General features: G+C 39.5%; 1 protein-coding gene across 6 annotated transcripts in view; it reads left to right on the top strand.

Annotated features, from left to right (window-relative positions):
• The window catches only part of DDX6 (DEAD-box helicase 6), a 35,100-nt gene extending 30,576 nt beyond the window's left edge, over positions 1 to 4,524 (top strand). For all 6 annotated transcript variants that reach the window (XM_035716801.2, XM_025465313.3, XM_025465311.3 and 3 more), the window contains exon 14: positions 149 to 4,524. The gene's annotated coding sequence lies outside the window, so the exon portion shown is untranslated. The remainder of the gene's footprint in view (positions 1 to 148) is intronic.
• Positions 4,525 to 14,551: the final 10,027 nt, after the last annotated feature.

The raw sequence follows: 14,551 nt of genomic DNA on the forward strand, positions 1-14,551 counted from the left end.
ATCCTAAGTGGATTGATTCTACAGCAGGCAAAGGCTCAGTAGAAGCCACTCCACAGAGCATTTGAGATGGAGATTGTGAAAACCTAGGTATCTTGGTTCATATTGTCTTCACAAAAGTTAATTTTAGATTTCTTCCTTCTTCCTTTAGGCTTTCACAAACTACAGAAGGCTCGTTTGGATCTGTGACACATCGTTTGGGGGGGATGCTCTTCTCTTTGTGGGTTTTTCATCTTCTTTTATTTTGGAACTATGAAGACTTAAAAGAGCTCAGACATTTTTTTCTTTTTTTTAACTGGTGAAGAGAAAAAGCTGAAAAGAAGGAATTTACCTTTTTTGTTCCACTTGTTTGCACTGTGTGCTGACTGAACATTAGTTGCACTAACTGCTGGTTTTTAAAAAATGTTTTCTGGGGAAGGGGGACAAGGAAGGAGGAGAAAGAAGAGAAGGGGAGAAACCCTGAAAAGAGAAGAATCTTGATGAACACACAAGCTTGTCTACAATTTCAAAATTCTCCAACAGCTGACTCTTGAGTGCATTTCAACTTCTCCCTAATTACTCATCCGTTTTTTAAGCCTGAAGAGCTTATTACTTATTTGTGCGAAGTGCCTTATGCTATGAGACCATTCAGAATATCATCTTTTAGACACAGCCCAAGAAATCAACAATAGTAGTTCTTTCCTTTTTTTATTTTTTTTTCCTTCCTATCTTTTTAAAATTTTTGTCTTTTTATTTTGATTTCAAGTTGGAGTCTCTCTCTTCCCTTTTTACCTGATACTCAAGCCCAGGGCTGGAAGATGACACGTATTAGTAATGTTAAACACCATTCTCTTTTTCTTTATGTGGAGGAGTTGATATGCAACTGCAGTTCATCCGCACTGTAAATACATGTATTTAAAAAAAAAAAAACAATCCCAAGTAAAAATTTCTTCTGGGCTGAGTAGATTACAACATCATCGCTCCCAAAGGAAAGAGCAGTCTATCATTGCAGGAGCCATATGACAAGCCTTTGTGCTCTATAGCAGAACACTAAAGACTGGTTTACATACGCTTCCATTAGCAGTTATGGCACTTGATGTGTAGACATGTCAGAGCCTTGACCCTCTTTCCTCTGTGGCAAAGCGTGTCCCATAGAAAATTGGGTGTGTATACTTGTATAAACTTTGTAAATAAGTTTTTTTCTGGGTTCATATATATATATACATATATATATATTTTTTTTTTGGATGAAGGTTGCTGGGATTAAGGGGATTAGAATGATTATGGGAGCAGCTAAAGATGAGAGGGGCTCAGTTTTCCGCAACACTAAATTCTAAAAAGTACTTTGGCCTCTTTAGTAGAGAGAGCAGACCTCTGTGGTGACCCTGTGTTGGAAGAGGGACCTGGAAGTCTGGGATTTATTGTTTGCTGCCACACTGTATCATCTAATACCTTTGGAGAACACCTGCCAGAGAGAGCAAAGAAACTTCAGAAACCTATAACTCAAGATGTTATTTTTGAGAAGCTCTCTCTGATTTTGCTTCTTCCTCCCCTTTTAAAGAAAGTTTGAGGAACTTTTCAAGCTCAGCAAAAGGGGACAAAGATTAATCTCCCTTGCAGTGTGGAAATTCAGTTGCGTGGCAGTGTCTGAGCAGTATATGTACAAAGCATGGATTTTGCATTTCAGAATATTAGCCAGTACCAGCTTTGGTAATGTTAGCAGTTCTGGAGCTTACTTTCTGTGGATCACTTCCTGTACTGTGTTAAGTGTGTTGCCCTCTGCCCACCTTGATACATAAACTTGCAGGAATGGGCAACTCCTGAGAGCTGTTAACTTTCATGCTAAAGAAAGCTGCTTGCCATCCTCTTGCTTTGTGACAAGAATTATCTGTCATTTTGCATTGTAAATTGCTGGCAAATGCTTTACAGTCAATAGTGTTGCTTTAAATTGTGCCCCTCCCAACATGCTTGATGTTTGGCCTGATCTCCAGGCAAAAGGAGTGAGATGAATCAAAACCAGTGAACTTTTTTTTTTAAATGTTTTTAATTCCCTTTTAACCCAGTGTACTAGGTCAATCAGGAGGCATCTAGGGTTTAAAAAAAAAAGCAAAAAATAAAATGAAAAAAATTTGTTTTCCATATTCCATTTTTTCGAAACCCTAAAATATTACAAGAGAAGTCCTGCATATGCTTTCGTGCTTAACTCATGGATAAAAAAATCAATTATTTAAAGTTGCTTTTTTTTGACTCTTGCGTAGTTCTAAGCAAAACTATTTTGTGACTCACCCAAAACTCCTTAGGATCAAAATCCTGCAGATGCCTCCTGATCAGACATAGCCCTAACTCCTTAAAAAATCTGTAGCAAGAGCTGCACAGTACAAACCCAAAAAGAGTAAGCTCATTTATTTGGTATCCAAGCTATGTTCTATCCAGCCAATGTTGGTTACTAAATACAAGCCCTAATTAAGAAAATAACTCTTTTCCAGGGGGCGGGGGGGGGGGGGGACGGGGGGAGGGAATTTAGAAGGCATCAACTTTTGACCAAAAATATCTTGCCCTTGTACTGATGCAGCTCTCTCTTTCTTCCCCACCTCTGGCGAGATAAGAGGGATCATTCATTATAGAAGAAAAGCAAGAAAGGCTTGTAAATGCAATTTGATATCTCGCTAGAGAGAGAGTAGGTGACAAAAACAGCGCAGTCTCGTTTGCTATCCTCAGACTGTGCCCGGTGCCACATGCCTGTGGGTCCCTCTTAAAGCACAGACTTAATTGAAAGTATTACTGAAGTATAGCCTCTGATGAGGAGTGGCACTTAAACTATCTGGGACACCACTATTGGACACAGTTCTGTAGAGGCAGCTGTCCAGTTTTGGTGCTGGACTCTTGAATAGGAATTATTAAATGGAAAGATGCTCTAAGGACTAGGTCAAGGCCTAGTCTTTTTTTTTTTTTTCTTTTTTTTTTAAGTCCCCCCTCACTATAAGAAGCATTGTTATTAGAAATTGTTTTTGTGTTCTTTCCACTATTGGGTGTCTGTTTTCAGTAATGGTAATATTTTTTCCGGTGATTCATTTGGATGAAACTTTTCCCTATTTTTAATATTTAAATTATGTCCAACTCGCGGTTTTGCCTGTGGTTGTAGTTGTGTAATGGGTTATGGACTGTTACACACCTTGCTGCCTCTGGGCCTGTGTTTTGTTTTTCTCTTCCCATACATTCCAACGGAGAAACTTTATTGTCTTTCCCTTGGGAACAGAATAATCTAAGGGAGAAGCAAATCTAAATCTATTTCTCAATTATTTTCACGTTGGCCCCAGCATCATAATATGGGTGGGCCCCAATGGCTAGGGGGCGGGGGGAGGAATTGGTTATCAGTATTTGTTTTCAGAATGAGATGGGAGCATCTTTCCTTTGCTGTGTGCTTTGTGTTTGATACCATCATGCTTGGGTTAGAACCAGACAACTCAACACAAAGCCTTGAGTGTAAATTTGTTGGAATCAAAACATCTCATTCTGATCACTTGGTTTCATTTGGGTTTTTTTTTTCTTTTCTTTTTTTTTTTTTAATAGGGGTGGGAGGGAGGTTACTATGCCCCAAAAGGGAGGGTGTCTGCACTAAGGATTTAGAAACACTTTGGAAACTCATAACCTCATCAGAAATGGCCTTTAGCCACACTCCTGACCTTCTAGATGAGTACAAAAAGATGAAATGATTTTTGGGAATTAAGCCATTTATTTTAATTTGCTACTTTTTTCAGTGTTCTGTGTATCTTAAAAATTGTTACTGTGGAATCATTTTCTGACAAAATACTTTTGTCAAACAAAATTTTTGGCTTCATGGGAGCTGAAGTCCGTCAATGTTTTGGTGAAATTAAGTGGACTTTGGTGAGCTTATAGTTCTACTTTATATCCTTAAAGATATGTTTTTTAAAACTCCCCCCAAAAAATCTCTGGTCTAAAAACTCATCTTTGGGGTAAAGAGTTAAGTGTCCAAAGGTTACAACAGTTCATGAGGTTAGAGGGAGCTAGCCTGGCACCTGGACTCTGCCCCTCCACAGCTGACAGATTCCAGCAGAAGTGTGTTTAAATTCTCCAGTAGACAGTACTGGGCAGGGCAAGGGAGGGGGTAGGGCTGGGTTATTAAGATACAGGCTTCTGTATTTTAACCAATGGTTGTGGGGGAGGGGTGCCTGGAGAAAACAAAGTCACTTCCCTTTTTTGAAACAAAACTAAAACTTGAAAAAAATTATTTTTGTTTAGTAAAAATGGGGTAGAATTCCAATGTCCCTAGCCACAAGGGACCAGTTCCACTGAGAAATGAACAGTGGGGACTCAAAATTTTGAAAACATTTGGGGAAAGGGAAAATTGGCTTTCTGTTAATTGGCAAATGTTCCAGTGGGACTCTGTTTTTGTTGGGATGTGTTATGTTGTATGTACACATATATATGGACCAGAGTCTGCCGAGTTTATAAGGTTCAGGAAAAAAATGGTTGATAAAATCTTGGTTTTTGTTAATTTATCTCAATAAAAGCCCACTGGAACTCCAACTGTGTGTGTGCAGTGTGTCTTTAGGTTGTGTTTAGGAATCCTTGTTTGAGAACATTTTACTAAAGTAATGGACCCGGTAAGGCAGTAGGACATTGTCAGCACTGCTCCTGTAAACCAGTTGAGTAAAGATTATTTAAGACTGAACCTACCTATGAATGGAATGTGTGCAAAGAAGTGCAAGATAACTGATGAAAGAAATCAAAAGACCTAAGCAAGAAATTCAGGCAACTTCAACACAGCCCCTTGTTCTAACTCCAAAAGAAATACTTAGGTATAACTAACAAAATGTGAACAACACTTAATATGCTGAAAGCCGCAAAATCTGATAAATTGAGAGATGCAATGTTCGTGGATTACAATGCCGTAACAATTTTGAAAAAAAAATTGAAGGGCTTACTGACCTGTTTTTTTTTTTTTGTAACCTGTTTTCAAGACAACTACACCAAAGTTGTAAATGCAGTTCTTTCACTACATTGTCTATGAAGAAATGTAGGGGAACTTCAACCTTTCCGTCTAAAGAGCAGAGAAGAGATTGCAGAGATTAGTGCCACTGACAGAGATTTGAAACACTAGTCATTCTTACTGTATCTTCAACACACATTTGGTCTGTGCAGACAACAAATAGATTATAGAGGAGGTATAGTGATTATCATAAACATTATTAACCAGGTGATGATTTCCATTGCAACTACTGTTCCAGATGTGTGTTTTTGCTGAAGAAAATCAAATTCTCTGCCACCTGGAATGTAGCTACTGATGTTTTTCCCCCTCTAAACATTGTAAAGGCCAACCTATTTGCAATCAGCTCAATGGACCAACAGTACAACATGTATGTCAGGCCTCTATTACTCCTCTAATCTACAGAGACTGATCATTGAATTCTACAGGATATGCGGCCCACTATAATATGGACATGGTGAGCAGAATGTAGCATCTACCTGGATACTTCGGTAAAACTCAAGCATGCTAGAGGATAGGAACTAGATTTCACAGAAAATCATGGACTTGCATCAATGAAATTCTAGGGATCCAACGGACCAGGACATGTTGCAATATCCCATTCTAGGGGTAGGACAAATTGCTACCTCTGGCCTCCTACAACTAAGAAGTATAATGCCTAGTGGGCTTCTTTGGATTTTTTTTTTTTTTTAAGATTTTATTTATTCATGAGGGAGAAGCAGGCTCCCTAAGGGGAGCCACTTGCAGAATCCCAGGATCACACCCTCAGCCAAAGGCAGATGCTCAACCACTGAGTAACCCAGGCCCCCCTTGGATTTTGAAGGCAATATATAGTGAGTGTGTCACTCTTTAGTCATTTGCTGAGAAATCAGAATTGTTGCCATTTTTAAGAGTGGTCCAGAACAAGAGAAGGCTCTGCAAAAGGTCCAAGCTGCAGTACAGGTTGCTTTGCCGCTAGAGCCTTATGATCTAGCAGACCCAATGATCTTGAAGTACGTTTGGCAAATAGGGATGCTCGAATTGAGACTTTGGCAGTCTCCTTTCTGTGAATGACAGCACAGTCCTTTAGGATTTTCAAGAAAAGCTATCCTCTGAAGAAAAAGTATTCCTCCTTTTAAGAAACAGTTTCTAGCTTGCTATTGGGCCTTAGGAAGGACTGACTGCTTGACCACCAAGCATTCCCAAATTATCTGAATTGCCCATCATAATTGGATGTTGCCTGACTCATCAAGTCATAAGGCAACTTCGGGTTTTGCTTAATTCCCAAGAAAAAACATGCTTCCTCCAGAGAACTCAGCAGAGGTTCCATTAAACTGAAAACTGAGATCGCCACTTACGACTTGTGCCTGCTTTGTGCTTCTCTTGCTAATGAACCAGCAAGCAGCTTTGTGGTGATTGATCCAAGTTTGAAAGGGGAAATTGGGTTGTGATCACACAAAGAAAGGAAGAAATGTCTGGATTGCAGCAGATACGGGGCTACTCTTAATTTTACCATATAATGTGATAAAAGCTAGAGGAGGGCAGCCCCGGAGGCTCAACAGTTTAGCACCGCCTTCAGCCCGGGGCATGATCTTGGAGTCCCGGGGTAGAGTCCCACGTCGGGCTCCCTGAGAAGCATGGAGCCTGCTTTTCCCTCTGCCTGTGTCTCTGCCTCTGTGTGTGTGTGTGTGTGTGTGTGTGTGTCATGAATAAATAAAATCTTAAAAAAAAAAAAAGTGGAAAACTACAACTTAGTGCAGGCTGGACTAATAAAAGCTCAGATTCTACAGGAATGAAGGTTTGGGTCATTCTACCATGCAAGGAATTAGGACTATCCAAGGTACTTGTTCAGGGCAAAGGAAATCCGGAATGGGTAGTGGAAGAAGGAAGTTACAGATACCATTTATGACCAGTTGTAGAAATGAGTATGAGTATTTCTTATTATAAACTTATCAGGTATATATCAACTAATTCTTTTTCTCTTCTCTCATTCTACCATCCAAAAAGTATTAATAGAGATGAGAGGGGATTTTGACTTTAGAAAAGGCTTGAACGTCACCTGGAAATAATGTGACATAAGAATTTGTATTCTCTTTTGGGGAGATGGTTAGCATGTTCTTGATTTAAGTAGGCTTTGTGCCCAACGTGGGACTTGAACTCATGACTTCAATATTGGATGCATGCTCTACCAACTTAGCCAACCAGATATCCCTGTTTTTTGTTGTTATTTTGATGAACTATGCATGAAGTATGTTAATCAGAAGTATGATTTGCTGTTTATTTGGAAGTTTAATATGGTTAAAAGAGGTGTGACCAAATGTCAGGTTAATATAGGATGGAACTTTGTGGTTTTATAATTTGTCTACAGAGCTAATCTAGATTTACATTTCCCAGAATCCCCTTCCTTCTTTGGGTAAGAGATCAAAGTTGTCCCAATGAAAATTTGCACAATATTTGGGAGGTGGGACTAAGGCAGCTAACATTAACAATCTGAAGGTCATTGTGGTCAGAGATGCTAGAAAGGTGCCAGAAAGTTCCATCTCCTCCTGCTTTTTTCCCTCGTTTTGCATCCTTGCTCTTGCTCCATGCCCAGCTTTTCCTTATTACTAGTTCTGCTGAACGACAGCAACCCCAGACCTATTGCCAGACCACTTGGCTGTGAATTCAGAGTGTAGCTATGAAGAGACAACAGCTTTCAATCGTCTATTCCAGTCCCTTCTGTGATCCCATTCCAGCAGCTGATATGCCTCCCAGATTTACCTGAAAGCACTAACTTGTTCACCCTGGGTAGTGTTTAAGAGAGCTGACTGGTGATTTTTCCCCTGGTTTTCCAACACCCTCTTTTGGACCATTACTTCCAGTGTCTCCTCTAGTTATGTAAAGCAGTGACTCTCACACATCAACATGTATCTGAATCACCTGGAAGGCTTTTTAACACGTTTCCTGAGTCTCACCTTCAGAGCTTCTGATTCAGTAGGCCTGTGATGGGGCCTAGATATTTACTACATTCCTAACAAACTCTCAAGTAATGCTGACAATTGTTGTTGGTTAGGGACCACACTTTGATAACCACTGGAATAAAATTCCTGTAATACAAAGAATTCTTTGTAATATCCACTGTAGTTCTCCTTCCTTGATTTAATTCTGGCCAATACAGAGCCCTAGAGGACATGGGAGAAGAAAAGAAATGTAAAACTATAAATGTGCAATTAGGAACATGCCAGTGGAGGTTGGGGAAAAGGGCTACTGCCTTCCACTTCCTGCCAAAGAAAAAGTAACAGTGACCAGATCTACTCCCTTTCCTGAAACAACCAACCATGGATAATATATGAAGCAATAGTTTTTAAGACACTGGACATCAGCCAGTGAAAGGCAGTGAAACCTGAAGAGGAGAAAGTGAGATAAGCCCTATAGTTATGATCACCAAACTTACTGTCCTGAAAGAGTTTCCGCCATGATGCAGGAAAGGGAGCCAACAAACTGAGTTGAAGAAACAGAGTGAATTCTGAGAAGGCGAAGCAGATGGAGTTTACAGGACACGGTACCAGAGAGGAGAGCTGCACAGAAAAAGAGCTTCAGAGATGTGCTGAGAGTCCTCTAAGGTTTTTCTTTTCTTTTCTTTTTTTTTTAAGATTTTACTTATTTATGAGAGAGGCAGAGACATAGGCAGAGGGAGAAGTAGGTTCCATGCAGGAAGCCCAATATGGGACTTGATCCCAGACTCTGGGATCGTGCCCTGAGCCAAAGGCAGATGCTCAACCGCTGAGCCACCCAGTGTCCCTCCCCTAGAGTATTGATCAGCCCAAGCATGTGCAGAAACTACTTGAGGCAGAAGAAAGAACTACTCAAAAGAATTAGGGGGAAGAGTGCCCAATGCTCAAATGGGGTTGGAAGTGTTCTCTTCCCATCAGGCAGATTGGAAAACTGATTCATGGGGCATGAGATAGAGTACTCAGAAAGGTCTTGGCTCAGTAATGGAAAATAGAGTGAGCACAGATATGGTTCCATTTATCAAATCTTAAAAAACAATACCTGAAAGCATCAAACACTTTCCAAATAACCCAGATCGAAGTTCAAGAATATTTATAGGAGTATAAAAACTGTAGCACCCAACAAGGTAAAATTCCTAATATCTGGCAGCTGTTTTTTTAAAAAATATGCCAAAAAAGCAAAAAAGTATGACAGGATAAGGAGAATCATCAGTCAGAACTGACCCAGATATTAGAATTACCAGACAAGGACATTAAAACAATTATAACTCTGTCCCAGATAGTCCAAAATTTAAGTAAAGAGAAGATGCTGAAAAATCAAACCAAAAAACAGAAAAAAAAAAAAAAAAAAAAAACCTCCAACTTCTAGAGATGAAAACTACAATGTCTGAGATGAAAATTTTACTGGAGCAGATGGACAGCAGATTAGACGCTGCAGAAAAAAAGATGAGTAACCTCGAAGACGTAGCAATAGAGATAATCCAAAATGAAAAAATCTGTTTAATGAACAGAGTATCAGTGAGCTATAGAACAATTTCAAGTGGCCTAATATCTGTGTAATATGTGTCCTCAAAGATGGGGAGAAGTAAGGGGTAGAAAAATTTTTTGAAGGAATAATGGCTCAAATTTTAAAAATTTGATTAAAACTATAAACCCACAGATCCAAGAATCTCAATTAAACCTAAGCACAAGAAATATGAAAACTATAAGATATATCATAATCAAATTGCTCAAAACCAAAGATAAAGGAAAATTTATAAGCATCTAGAAGCACACACACACACATATTATGTACAGAGGAGCAAAAATAAAAATGAGAGATTTCTTATCAAAAAAAGAGAGAAGTCAGTAAAGCAATATATTTAAAGTACTAAAAGAAAAAAACCATTAACCTTGAATTTTATACCCATTAAAATACATTTAAAAATGAAGACTAAATAAATTTTCAGACATACAAAAGCTAAAAGAATTCATTATTACCAGACCCACACTGTAAGAAGTACTAAAGGAAAAGCCAAGATGAAATAAAATCAGGGACTCCTGGGTGGCTCAGTGGTTGAGCAAGCGCCTTTGGCCCAGAGTGTGATCCTGGGATCCCGGGATCCTGGGCTCGAGTCCCACGTTGGGCTCCCTGCATGGAGCCTGCTTCTCCCTCTGCCTGTGTCTCTGCCTCTCTCTCTCTCTCTCCCTCTCTCTGTGTCTCTCATGAATAAATAAAATATTTTTAAAAAAATAAAATCATGTGGAAATATGGATCTAGATAAAGGAAATAAACACTAAAAAGGGTAACTACATGGATAAACATATATTTTATTATTATTTTAGTACCTTTAAAAGGTTATTTGTTTAAACAAAAATAATAAAAATGTAGTGTGGGGTTTTAAATATATATAAAAGGATGAGGGCACACCTGGGTGACTCAGTTAAGCATCCAATTTTTTTTTTTTAAGATTTTATTTATTTATCCATGAAAGACACAGAGAGAGAGGTAGAGACACAGGCAGAGGGAAAAGTAGGCTCCATGCAGGGAGCCCAATGTGGGACTTGATCCCTGGACCCCAGGATCATGCCCTGGGCCAAAGGCAGGCACTAAACCGCTGAACCATCCAGGGATCCTCTAAGTGTCTAATTCTTGATCTCAGCTCAGGTCTTGATCTCAGGGTCATGAGTTCAAGCACTGGACTGTGTTCCAAACTGGGCATGGAAACCACTTAAAAATTATATGTAAAAGGATGGACTGTCTGGCTGGTTCAGCTGGTAGAGCATGTGACTCTTGATCTTGGGGTTTTGAGTTTAAGCCCCACATTGAGTGTGGAGATTGCTTAAAAATAAAATCTTAAAAATATATATATGTATAAAAGGAAAATACATGCCAACGACAGAAAATCATGAGGGAAGAAATGGAAATGTTCTATTGCAAGGTTCTAATTCTATACTTACACTGGGATAATATCACTTGAAAGTAGACTGTGATGAATTATGATGCATTCTGTAAACAACAAGCAACCACTAACCTAACAAAACACAGAGTTATAGCTAATGAGCCAGAAAAGGAAATAAAATAGAATCATAAAAAAAAAACACAGTTCATCCAAAGAAGGCTAAAAATAAGAAAAAGGGGGTAAAAAGAATATATGGAACAATAGAAAATGCATAGCAAGCTGACAAACATAAACCTAATCTTATCAATAATCAGATTAAATGTGATAGTACTACATATCCATTTGGATGACTAATATTAAAAAGACAATGTCGAGGTGCCTGAAATGTTCAGTCAGTTAAGCATCTGCCTTCGGCTCAGGTCATGATTCCAGGGTCCTGGGATAGAGTCCCATGTTGGGCTCCCTGCTCAGTGGGAAGTCTCCTTCTCCCTCTCCCTCTGCCCCTTCTCACCCCCACTTATGTGAACACTCTCTCTCTCAAATAAATGGATAAATCTTTTTTTCTTTATTTATTCATGAGAGAGGCAGGGACATAGGCAGAGGGAGAAGCAGGCTCCTCGCAGGGAGCCCAATGTGGGACTCGATCCCTGGACCCCAGGATCATGCCCTGAGCTGAAGGTGGATGCTCAACGGCTGAGCCACCCAGGGGCCCCAATGAATAAATACTAAAAAAAAAAAAAAAAAAAAAAAAAAAAAAGACAATGTTAGCAAGGTTGTGGAAGAACTGGAACTCTTCTATGTTTTTTGTGGGAATGTAAATGAAAAGCAGGCTGACAGTTTCTTCTAAAGTTAAATAAAATGGGGTGCCTGGGTGGCTCAGTGGGTTAAATGTCTGTCTTTGGCTCAGGTCATGATCCCAGGTCCCTGGGATCAAGTCCTGAGTCAGGCTCCCTGTTCAGTGGGAAGTCTGCTTCTCCATGTCCCTCTCCGCCTCCCCCTTGCTTGTGCTCTCTCTCTCCCTCTCTCTCAAATAAATAAATAAATAAATAAATAAAATCTTTTTTAAAAAGTTAAACATATACCTACCATATGATCCAGCCATTCCACTCTTAACTATTTATCCAAGAAAAACAAAAGCATATGTCCATATAAAGTCTTGTATATGAATGTTCAGAGCAGCTTTATTTGTAATAGCCAAAAAGTAGAAAAAGTCAAAATATATATACATATCAACAGACAAATAAACAATGGATGGGATGAGTAGGTGGCTCAGCGGTTGAGCGTCTGCCTTTGGCCCAGGGTGTGATCCTGGGATCCCGGGATCAAGTCCTGCATTGGGCTCCCTGCATGGAGCCTGATTCTTCTCCCTCTGCCTGTGTCTCTGCCTCTTTCTCTCTCTGTGTCTCTCATGAATAAATAAATAAAATATTTTTTAAAATAACAAATAATAAAATTTGGGCAGCCCGGATGGCTCAGCAGTTTAGCACCGCCTTCGGCCCAGAGCCTGATTCTGGAGGCCTGGGATCAAGTCCCACGTCGGGCTCCCTGTATAGAGCTTGCTTCTCCCTCTGCCTGTGTCTCTGCCTCTCTCTCTCTCTGTGTCTCTCATGAATAAATAAATAAAATCTTAAAAAAATATTCTAGAAAATGCAAACTAACTTATGATGACAAGAAGCAGATCAGTGGTTGCCTGTGGAGGGAGGGATGGGAGGGAGGAAAGGATCATAGGTATGTGCTGAAACTCCTGGGAGTGGTACATATATTCATTACCTTGATTGTGATGATGGTTTAACCCATTAAAACATTAAATTGCACACTCTCAATATCTGTAGTTTATTGTGAGTGAATTACACTTCAGTAAATCTATTTTTAAAATATAGTGCATATAGGGAGAACCAGAAAGCCTTAGGGAAGTTTTGAATGAATCATATGTAAGTCACAGGGCACATAGAGCTGCAGACCAAGACCTGGACTGATTGTAAGGACTATAATGTTGCAGCACATGTTTGAACTCTCAATCCTACAAAGCCTCTTACATTACAGAAGGACATGGTCTGAGATACAAGATGAAGCTTTTAGACATACATCAACCAGACTAAATCCTGAACTTTCTCCACTCTTTAAGCAATGGCTGCACATAGTGCTTCTTTCCAAAGAGGACAGTATGGAAAGAAAGGAGGAAAACAATAACTTGATAGTGGAGAAAACTGACAAACACAACTTTGGCCTGGTGACCAAGGTCAGGATCAACAGTGAAAAGTCATGTTGATAGTATGTACTGTGATATGAGGTGATGAGAATGGCACTTTATGTCTTGTGGTTCTTCCTCCCCCAAACCCACGACCCTAGTATAGCCATGAGAAAAATATCAGACACTTAAAATTAAGGGACATTCTACAAAATACTTGACCTGTATCCCTCAACACTGTAAAGGTCATTAAAAACAAACAAACAACAACAATAGAAAATAAGGAAAAAAAATAAGGAAAGTTTGGGGTGCCTGGCTGGCTCTGCTGATAAGAGTGTGCTACTCTTGATCTTGGGCTGGTGAATTGGAGCCTGGTGTTGGGAGTTGAATTAACTGAAAAAAATTTTTAATTTAATTTAAAAAACCAAAACCAAAACCAAAGAAAGTCTGAGAAACTGTCGCAGCTAACAGTTGCCTAAGGAGACATGATGACTAAATACAAAGTGGTATCCTGGATGATATTAGAAGAAAAAGAGGCATAAGTGAAAAACTGAGGAAATCTGAGTAAAATGTGGGCTTTAGTTACTAATCATGTTTCAATATTGGTTCATGAATGGTGACAAATATGCTGTAGGAATGTGAGATGTTAATAACAGTGGAACTGGGTGTAAGGTACATGAAAAGTATACTATCTTGGCAACTTCTCTGTAAGTCTTGAACTATTCTAAAATTATATTTTTTTAAGATATATTTATTTATTTGAGGGGGGAAGAGCAGAGGAAGAGAGAGAGAGAGAGAGAAACCCAAGCAGACTCCATGCTGAACACAGCGTCCAATGCATGCAGGGCTCTAGCTCATGACCCTGACATCACGACCTGAGCTGAAACCAAGAGTTGGGCACTTAACCAACAGAGCCCCAAATTAAGTGTATTTTTTTTTTTATTGTAAAACCTCATAAATGGCTCTCTCTCGGAATTAGGTTGGGGACACCTTCAGATTCTAATGTTATAAGGCCAATAAAATCTCTCAAGGTCTTAAATAAATAAATTCCTAAGCCTCCAAACTCCCCTAAAAGCACTCCCCCCACACACACACACACTTTCCCAATCTTCCTTAACCCTGCCTGCCAAGGAGTAAACTTTTCCCTACATAAAAGCTTTTAAATGGCCATGTTGAGATAGCTAATTATCTCACAAGCAGATACGATTCTCCTCAGGCTCCACCTCTCATTGCCGCTAGGCCCATGATGACCGTCAGACCCCAACATAACTCATTCAGAGAGGTACAAGGCCTGGCTATACACCAAAGAGGTACAAGGTCTTGTTAATCTGTATCAGCAAGAATCCGGGGAGATACACATGTGAGTGAATTCTCAGCCTATCAGACTAAAGAGGGTGGAATATAAGACTTGATCCAGCCAAGTTCACTGATCGGTACAGTCACCTAATGCTTTGGCTGGAGCAGCCTTGAGTAGTATTTGTAATTTGCTAAATTGGCCAATGAAAGCCTGGACCTATTAGTGGCCAAT

Source organism: Canis lupus, chromosome 5 (assembly GCF_003254725.2).
Source record: "Canis lupus dingo isolate Sandy chromosome 5, ASM325472v2, whole genome shotgun sequence".
NCBI classification, from domain to species: Eukaryota; Metazoa; Chordata; class Mammalia; order Carnivora; family Canidae; genus Canis; species Canis lupus.